A 10,639-nucleotide genomic window follows, 5' to 3' on the forward strand; every position below is an offset into this window, starting at 1 on the left:
GAAGTCTTCCGAAGCCTTCAGATCGGCAATCATCGTACAGCAGAACTCCAAAGTCGAATCGTGCATTTTCGGCTTACATACGAACTCACAGTGGTAATCATGTACCTTCTGTTTTGCGGCTCCCAAACGGTAGGTATGGTGGGGGTAAATTTCATCCACGAACTGGCAGCTTTGCTACAGAGTCCCTACTTGCCACTCCATAGTATGGCCACCTAGGACCACTCCAGTAAATATTACACCATAGTTACTGACTATGGTCAGAGTCAAGAGTCAACGTTGGACCAATTGAAACTCCCGCAGTATGCCTTCAGCTTCATAACTCTGCGAATGGCATGCCAAGAAGATGTAACACCACCAAACGCAACCCTGATCTCATGAAATCGTCCCGGCCAATGCCACTTAACACCAAGCAACGCTATATTGCTTTCATAAGGGCCGAGAATATGGAAACTTTACGATAAACGATCGGAAACTTGGTTCGAGATTCGACTGTGCAACGAGCGACCACTGAGTAACGAAAATTGTAAAATGTAAAATTGGTAACTCTACGTAAGTTGTAAACTCAGGGCTTATCCAGTGTCCACGAAGCATTTTATTATCCATAGGATGTTCCTAGGGTTGATGAAAGATTTCATGAGACCATCGTTTTAAAAATGTTTGGAAGTCTCAGCAAGCATATGCACATGTGCGCTCACGTGTTGTCGAAATGAGGTCATAGATTATTTATTTACATTATTTATTTATTTTAGAACATTATAAACAATTTATTTTTCAAAAATGTCTGCTCCCCTACAAGCCGCAATTTCGGAGTAATCAAATAATGTGCTGTAGCTATGTCAAGCGGTATTAGCATTATTATCATTGGGCCTGAAAAGTACATAGCAAGCTCCGTTAATTAATGATAATAAAATAATGATAAAAAGTGCATATAATGTATTCTATCTTAAAATTTTTCTGCATGACGACATATTATTATGATGTCTACCTAAGGTATTAGCTTGACGATGTCAGCGATTTACCTAGCAATTTTTTCCGAATAGCAGGTGCCCAAAAACAAAGTCTTAGATTTTTCGTATCAGAAGTTTACGTAACTCAGAAAACTCTAGGCGATTTCCTCTTCAAAATCGAAACTTTTCAACAGCAATTCACGCAGAGAAGGTTCCATTCAATCGAAACATTTATTTTATGCTTTCAAGAGATCTAACCTCGATATAGATTTGACACAGGCCCACAAAAAGAAAAAAGTATCCCGAGCAGATCAACAGACAAGTGTATTCTTATGAATTTTTCGTCGCTGAATTCGAATCAGAAGTCAGATGGGGGGGGGGGAGGTTTTCCAGTTACTTTTCGAGAAAAATGCATAAAACATGGTTTTTCATTTTTCTATGGTTTTTTAAACTAAAAAGCGAAAAAATGAAAAATGATCTGAGTACAAATTTGATTCGTTTAATTGAAATATGTATATGTATATGCATATGTAAATACATTGGTGGTCAAAGAAAATATTTTTAACATAATCTAAAATGGTAAAGAATTAGTAATTGGTAAAATCCGACCAGATTGCACAAGGGTAACACTGTAATGGTGTATTCTGCATAGGTGCTTAAAGCTCCTGTGCGCAGCTAGTAGCTTATATGCATCCTTTCCCCACCACTTAGTCTCATAAATGGCGTGGCACGTATGCACAACAACTAGGCCTACGGTTTTAAATGGAACACGAATCATTAGAACAATGGAGCAGATCAGGTGAAACGGCTCTAAGTGTCTCCGATGAGACTAAAGACGAGTATTATTCCGATAACGAAGAGAAATTCATCCCTTTCGGTAAAGAAAGACCTACAAAAAAATTTGATCGAAAAAATCTTAATGATCTATTTAGAAAAGCTGGTCTTTTGAAGGAACAAGCTGAATTTATTGCTTCAGAGTTAAAGAGTAGAAATATGTTGACGAAGGGCACTAAAGTAACTGTGTATCGAAATCGAGAGGAAAACTTTCGTAAACATTTTGAAAAAGATACAAATCTAGTTTATTGCAAAAATGTGAAAGGACTTATCGATGAGCTTAAACCAAACATATATCAACATGAGAAATGGAGGTTGTTTATTGATTCATCAAAGCGCAGTTTAAAGGTAGTCCTTCTTTACAATACAAACAAATGGGCTCTTGTACCATTAGCACATTCAACTGTGCTAAAAGAGAGTATTCAAACCTTGAAATGGTTTTGAAAAAAATTAAGTATGAAGAACATCAGTGGCGATTATGTGGAGACCCCAAAATTCTCTCTATGATAATTGGACAGCAATCTGGATTCACCAAGTATCCATGTTACCGGTGTATGTTTGATAGCAGGGATAGAAAAAATCACTATACAAAAAAAAACTTGGCCATCAAGAACATCTTTTGAACCTAGAAAGCAGAATACTATAAATAAACCACTCGTCAATCGATCCAAAATTTTAATACCTCCTCTTCATATCAAGATTGGTTTAATGAAATAATTTTTTAAAGCTTGAAACAAGGAAGGGCAATGCTTCGAATATTTGGGCCAAGATTTTCGTCACAAATGTGATGCTACATTAAATGAAGGTATCTTCGATGGCCCTGAAATCCGCAATTTATTTGGAGATGCAAAATTGGTCGAAACTATGAATAATACGGAGAAAGCGGCATCATTAAGTTTCAAAAACGTGTTAACAAAATTTTTAGGTTCTACAAAAGATGCGGATTACGAAAATTTGCTAGCAGCAATGTTACGAGATTTTCAGAAATTAGGCTGTCTAATGAGCTTGAAACTTCATTTCAGTGAAGAACAAAGAAAGAGGTTTCACCAAGACCTAAAAAAATTCAAACATCGATTCCAAGGACGATGTGATTTAAATATGTTGGCAGACTACTGCTGAATGATAGAAAGAGAAAAGAAAACATCGGGACAAAAACGTCGCAGAAACCCTTTACACCGATCATTCGATGAGAAGCGTGTGCGTAAAAGGAAACCAATTTAAAACCCTACATTTTAACAATTTTTTTATTATAAACCATAAGAAACCATGTTTTTTGCATTTTTCTCGAAAAGTAACTGGGAAACCCTCTCAATCTGACTTCGGATTCAGATTCAACGATGAAAACTACATCAGAATACACCTGTATGTAAAATTTACGAGATATTTTATTTTCCATACAATTTTTTTATTATAAACCATAAAAAACCATGTTTTTTGCATTTTTCTCGAAAAGCAACTGGGAAACCCCCAATCTGACTTTGGATTCGGATTGAGCAATGAAAAATACATAAGAATACACCTGTTTAGTGATCTGCTCAGGATTTTTTTTTCTTTTTGTGGGCCTGTGTAATGTACGTGTTTTGTATTTTGCACAACAGTACAAACATGTGAATCCTTATCTAAGAAAAGAATGATTAAAGAAAGAATTGAATGGCGAAAGAAAGAATGTCACATTTGTGGTGTGTATTAGAGAACTGACAAAAATTAAGATTTATTAATGTGAAATTTCATTATTATATTTTCAATCGAAATAATTAATTTTAAACATATATAATATGTTTTCTATTAAAAAATTACAAATTTTTTACAAAATAGTTAAATTTTTGACTAAACAGATGAATCTACAACCAAGAAGATTAAATTTTTATAAAAAACAGATGAATTTTAGATATTTGATGAAATAGTGAAATTTTTAATTAAAAAAAAAATAATTTTCAATAAAAAAAATAATCTTCAACCAAAGAACTAAAGTTTTTACCAAAGAGATTAATTTTCCACAACAAAGAATATTTTTTTAAAAATTGCCTTAATCTATAAGCAAATATTTTAATTTTTAATAAATTTTTCAACTTATAATTAAATTTTCCAACAAAAGTTTAATTCTCTAGAAAGAAAAAGACAAATTTTCAAACGCATCCTATAAAAAACAATTATGTGAATTAATATTTTATTGCACCTTCTGTCGTCTTCCCAAAAACTTTATTGGTTTATTTTTATTGTTAGTTTTTGTAATTTGAACTAAAAGTACGAATCCCATCAAAATGAATGACAAATTTGTTTATTTGTATAGCAAACATTTTTTGTTTATTAATTTTGTTCGCACCTTGTGTACCAAAATTCGTTTTTTTTTTTATTTAAATTTTTATTTTTTACGATTGACAAAAAAACTACGCGTAGAATCAAAAAATGATTATAGACAAATTTATAGATTGTTTAAAAGTGTATAACTTTTTTTATTAATTTTTCTTCGTTCTTTGGGTCGTTTTTCCTCAAATTAAATTTTTTTATGTGCAATGATATTGGTCACGAATAAAACAAAAACGATACAATTTATCAAAACATTAATCTTTAAAAAATTGTAGCACTTTTTTGGTTGAACGTCTTTTGTTTATTTATTTTTTTCGTAACCTGTGTCGTTTGCCCAGAAAAACTATTTTCTTAAATTTTAATTATAAATCTTCACGAATGAAGCAAAAACTACGCGGCCTATAAAGAAATTATTGACAACGGATTTGTAGGTCTTTTTGTATGGATAATTTTTGTACAGTAATATTTTTTTGTATCTTACATAGTGTGACTGAAAAATTGAATTTTTTATTATGTTGTGTTGGTTCAAAATTTTATTTTTCTATTCTTCAAGAACATTCAAAAAGTTGTAATTAAAGTCTTGTAGAATTTTCGAAAATCAGAGTTTTTCTTCTCTTGACTTTTTTATATCGTACGTTTTTTGGCTGAAAACTTTCATGTTTTTTTTAATTTTTGAAGTGGTATAACTCCAAAAACTTTCATTTTATCAAAAAGTGTCGTTAAAAATAAATTATTCTACTTTCCGAATACTAATAAAAATGGCGTTACGTACCATTTTTAAACCTTAAAAAAATGTCCCAAATTTGGAAAATGCTTTTACATTTTTAATTTTTCTCCAAAATAGTTGGCTAACAAAATTATTTTTCCTCTTAGGACTTAGAAAAGCTTGCCATAGCTCAATCTCATCTAATAATTGTTTTGAAAGTCATCGGTTTTTCTAACGCAGTCTCAAAACGTGGAGATTTAATGAAAACTGACGAAGTCAAATTTCACATAAAACCAATACGTTCTCAACAACCCTTAACCCTTAAAATAGTTTTAATCACTTTTCCCGCTAGAATATTTTTGCCACGTTTATGTTGAATTGATTTTCGACCCCGATAGTACATTTAAGACATCTTCCATGATTTTGGTTTTTGAGAAATGTCTGTTTTCTTACTTGAATCTTTAAGGGCTTTTCAAACAACCCCTGAAATAATTTCAAACAATTTTCCCGCTATTTTACGTATCCCACGTTTGTTTTTAATTGTTTTCCGACTACAAAGGTATAATCAAAAAATCTCCCGTATTTTTTGTATTGTTTGAAATGTTAGTGCCATTGCTTGATTCTCTAAGGGATTTTGAAGCAACCCTTTAAATAAATTTAAATAGTTTCGCTGATAAAATATGTTTCGCATGCACAACTGCGATTTAATTTCTGACTCCATGAGTATAATATAAAAATCTATCGATTGAACATAAACGTGGGGAAAATATTCTAGCAGGAAAAGTGTTGGGAATTGTTTTAAGGGCTGTTTTGTCATCACTTACAGATTTAAGCAAGGAAATTGACATTTGCGAACAACAAAAATCTAAGGAGATTGTTTAATTTTACCCTTGGTGTCAGAAATCTATTCAAAACAATCGTGGAAAACATATCCTAGCGGGAAAGGTGTTTAAATTTATTTTTATGCTTGGTTTAACATCTCTTAAAAATTTAGGCAAGGAAATCGATACTTAGTAAAACCAAAAGGTTTTTTTAAACGAATTTTGAAAAAATATCTTATTAGTTAGTAATTAAAACGAAGGTAATCCCCCTTTTGGTAGAATTATGGAAAAGTAAAACAAAGTAAACATCTTCAAATATCTTGGTCAATAGATTACATCTTGAATAAGAAAAAGGTACTCTTTAATGTTCCTTTCAGAATTTTTGTTACGTAACATGTAAAAAAAAGAACAAGACTGAAAACTGGAGAAACCAAGAGATATTTTGTTCTTGAGGATTTGTTGACAAAGTTAAAAAAACACATCTCCCAACAAAAAATCTCCCTTGTCGATTATCATAAAATTTCTGTTTTATAAATTATAACAAAAATAACAACAAACTAAGCATTTACAAAATCTATCAAAATTGCTCTTTTTAAAGTTTGTATGCACGTCTTGCATAAGATAAATCCTTTACAGAAGTAAAAAAAAGTAACTTAAATACACACACAAAAACTGAGAACTTGAGAAAGCCACCAAAATCAATTTCTTGAAAGTTTTCTGGCAACATTAAAATAACACAACACCTTTTCTAACATGGTCGTATCTCTCTAAAAATAAGTCAAATTTTCACTTAGGAACTATTTGTATCCACTTCGCCGGAAATAATCCAAACTTTTGAAGAATTAAGGAAAAGTCAAATAAATTTAATATTTTAAAACCTTCTGATCGAAAGCTACCGAAAAGGTTTGGAAACAGAAATAATTAGCATGCAAAATGAATTAGTGTATTATTTCCCAAAAATCTAGGAACTGATGAAAACCTTAGTCTATTCTGTGATATTTAGCCATTTTTTAAGGATGCACCAAACTTGTATGTTAAATAAGAACCCTCTGTACAGTATTCCTTGAACAAAAAGCCAATCCAAAAATGTAAAATAGCATTTAAATCATGCGACTATAAGTACTACATTATTTGTTGTACATAAATCATGAAAAGTGTGAATTATTTATAACTTTTGTGACATTCATTTTTTTTAAAGGGTCAGAGGTTCTCGTTGAACTGAAACATTATCTATTTCGATCTTGGATGAAATAGATAAGAAAAAAGATTTTGAACATAAATTTAAATCATATTTCAAATAGTTAGAAACAACAAATTTGACAATTGTTGCTCTTATTCATACGTTTTTTATAAATCAACAGTTTTATTGCAAAATTGTGAAAATTTTTAGCGCAGAAGCTTTAAAAATAGTCAAACTTCTTCTTCAAAACAAAGACGACGTTTGCATAAATTTTAGAAATTATCAAACGCACTAAAAATGTTATCCTCCCGGAAGGAATGGAAGAAACATTTGTATCACGCATACATTTTTTAGACGTAAACAATTTTATTGAATATTAAATTTGATTACAAGCTTGTAAAATACAATGTCGCAGCAAGTTTAGAAATTATTAGATTCACACCTTGGAGAGAGATTGGGAATTATTGAAAAATTAATTTATATATATGGATACTTTTGGAAATAATAAAAAATATAGAAATGTTTACTGAAACTTTTTACTTTTGTCGCAAAACATTTAAAATCAATTTCAATTACACAAGCTTCCGTCTAATTGATTCTTTCGCTGCTTGTGCTGCTTGTGCAGAATGTTTTTCATTGTTAACCTTATTTTCACGGTTCAAACAAAAACTACGCGCCCTATCGAAAAACATAACTAATGCAAAATTTGTAGACCTTTCTTGGATGCATAATTTTTTTCTTTTCATATTTTTTCATATCTTGCATAGTTTGACCGTGAAATAGAATTTTCGATTTTTAATTATTTTGTATGCGAACAACATTTGAATTTTGGAGTTTTCAGAAAAATTCCAAAAGTTTTTCTGATAATCCCTTACAGCTTTCAAAACGCAATGTTTTTTTCTCTTGACTTTTTTCGTGTCGCGTCTTGTCTGGATTAAAATGGTAATTTACGTTTGCTTTGTTAGATTTTGAAAGTACTATAACTCTGGTAATATTTTTGTTAGAAAAAAAGGTCAAGAGGATAAGCTGCTTAAGCTTTCAAGCAATAATTTTTCTTGCAGCGTTAAAAACTTGAAAAATTAAATACCTGTCATTTACATGGGCCGAAGGCGGCATCAAGTGCATCTTCTTTTAGTAGCAGTTAATAAGCGTTCCGTTGGTAACTTTAAGAACTTTGTCTGGATGCCAGCGTCACGCAGTGGAAACGTCAGACAACAAGGCTGCGATGCAAGTGAGAGCATTCAAGGAGTGTCCTTGAGGTTACGAGACGAGATGTCAGCACTAAAGGAAAAGGATTTGTTAAAATTCTCATTTTTCATATTATTCTTTTTGGGGAAGGTATTTAATTTATGTACAATTAGGCATCTAAATTATTATATATGCAGTAAAACTCTTCAAAAGCCCTCCCTTCTATAGCCCTTCCGAGAATTGACGCCGCGCCGCATGTAGGTGTAACAGTTGCTGCGTGGGGTGCGCGGGATATGAGGCTGTCACTCAGACGAGAACTCAAGCGTGAAAAAAAAAATGCGGAGCGGTCTATAATGAGTTAGTTCCCACCCACCACCAGCCCAAAAATCAGTGCTATAGACGAGTTTCACTGTATTTATTTCCATTTGTTTGCCAATTTTGAATTTATTTCAAAACTTTGCGCGCAACATACTAATTGTGCTATTATGGATGCGCTTGAAGTCACCTTCAGCAGAAGTTAATGACATTTTTTAAATTTTTTAACGGTGCAAAATAAAGTATTGCGATTATTACGTGAGTTTCTAATGTAAATTGTAAGGTAGAATCCGAATTTCAACAATTTAAAAGTTGATCTTGCTGTTTTTTTTTTAGTTTTTTAAGAAGGAACGAAAGGGGGACTCAGTGGAGTCTTTGAGGGTACTTTGCAGAGGATCCTCTCGGGTCCTTCGGTCCGCCAGAGCTTTAAACAAAAAATGTCAAATTTCTATTTCGAAACATACATGCAAAAAAGACTCTAGTGCTTTTTACTACACACGCAGCAAATACCAGCCCCCAACAGATGGAAGAATAATTTCTGCGAATATTGAAATAAATGTATCATGAATGTTTTGGTCTTAAAATAACGTACGAAAAATGGATGGCACACAAAATATGTGCAGCTTCTTCTAAGATGTTACATCATTGGGATTTAAGCAGACATTGTAAGAACATGAAATATAACAAACCTACGTTATGGAAAGGGTCATTGCATCAAAAGGATTGTTACTTTCGTATGAATGATGCTACGGATTTTAACAGAAAAAATAAGCAAAGCTTTCTTTATACCATTGTCAAAACAGTAGAAAAACGAGAAAGATCGTTCTGAAATGACAGAAATTCTGATATAAGAAATGATTCCGATGAAGTAGACAAATCGAGGAAAAAAATTTGATCCGAAGAAGAAAATTATTCCGATGAATACAGTGATGATTCGGAGCATCACGAAAATGACGGCGATTAAATCCCAGGTAAAAGCAAGGATAAAGTTTTCCAAATTACCTCGCAGGAGGAACTGAATGACTTGGTAAGAGATCTAGGGCTACCAAAAGATGGTGCTGAACTTCTTACGTCGTTTATGAAAAAAAGAACTACCTAGGAAATGATGTTAAAGTTGATTATTTCCGAAACAGAGAAGTAAAATTTAGAAAATACTTTACGAAAAAAGACGACCCATCGCTGGTGTATTGTAACGATGTGCAAGGTTTAAGGGATAAACTGAAACCAGGTATCTACAAGGATGAGGAGTGGAGACTTTTACTTGATTCTTCTAAAATAAGTCTCAAGGGAATTTAAACTTCATAAATAAAGTTGAATAAAAAATTTTTATTAGAAAATGATATGTCTAAATAAAAGGATTATTATGATATAATAAATTATGTAATTAATATTTAAATTACTATTATTATTTAAATAATTATATTAATTATTATGACAGATAAATGTATGAAATAAATATAATATAATAAATTTAATTAAAAATTTTCATTAGAAAATGATATGCCTGAATAGAAGGATTATTATAATATAATAAATTATGTGTATAATATTTTAAATAATATTATTATTTAAATAATTATATCAATTATTATGACAGATAAATTTATTAATTTTAGAAATTAAATATATTTCATCACAACACAAATAAGTTCGCTCCTATACCGATAGCTCATTCAACTGTGCACAAGAAAACGAACAAAAATCTCGAATTTGTTGTGAAAAAGATCTAGTATTCAGAGTTTAATTGGAGAATTTGCGGAGAGAAATTCATTCGAGTCAGGTTAGCAAAATATTAAGCGAAGCCCGTTAGTAAATCCAGTCTAAATACTCTCCATATCAAAGTGGGGCTCAAGAACCAATTTTTTAAGGTTCTGAAAAAAGAAGGCAAATTTTTCGAATAATTACAGCAAAAATTTCCCAAATATTTCAGGCGCAAAAGTGCATGAAGGTGTTTTTGATGGCCCACAAATCCGCAAAATGTTAAACGATCAGACTTTCATCAAAATTATTTTCAAAAAAGAAAAAGCTGCGTGGACGAGTTTTAAAAATGTCGTGGAAAACTTTCTCAGTAATCATAAAAGTGAAAACTTCAACAAAATAGTGGCTGATCTGGTAAAAAAACTTTGGAAAGCTTGCTTGTTTGGTGAACCTAAAGTTGCACTTATTGGATTCTCACATAGACTACTTCCCAATGAATTTAATGGATTACAGTGAGGAGCAGGGAGAAAGATTCCATAAAAACATAAAGGAGATGGAACGTAGGTATCCGGGAAGGTGGGATGTGAATATGTTAGCAGATTCCTGTTCGAGAATAAAAGAACAAGACATCAAAGGAAAAATT

At 31.6% G+C, this 10,639-nt stretch overlaps 1 long non-coding RNA gene across 1 annotated transcript in view; it reads right to left on the reverse strand.

The window, feature by feature from the left end:
• LOC117167420 overlaps positions 1-8,436 on the reverse strand; it is a 32,706-nt gene extending 24,270 nt beyond the window's left edge. The window contains exon 1 of the long non-coding RNA XR_004466394.1: positions 7,883-8,436. This is a non-coding gene — a long non-coding RNA (uncharacterized LOC117167420). The remainder of the gene's footprint in view (positions 1-7,882) is intronic.
• Positions 8,437-10,639: the final 2,203 nt, after the last annotated feature.

Source organism: Belonocnema kinseyi, chromosome 2 (assembly GCF_010883055.1).
Source record: "Belonocnema kinseyi isolate 2016_QV_RU_SX_M_011 chromosome 2, B_treatae_v1, whole genome shotgun sequence".
Lineage (NCBI taxonomy): Eukaryota > Metazoa > Arthropoda > Insecta > Hymenoptera > Cynipidae > Belonocnema > Belonocnema kinseyi.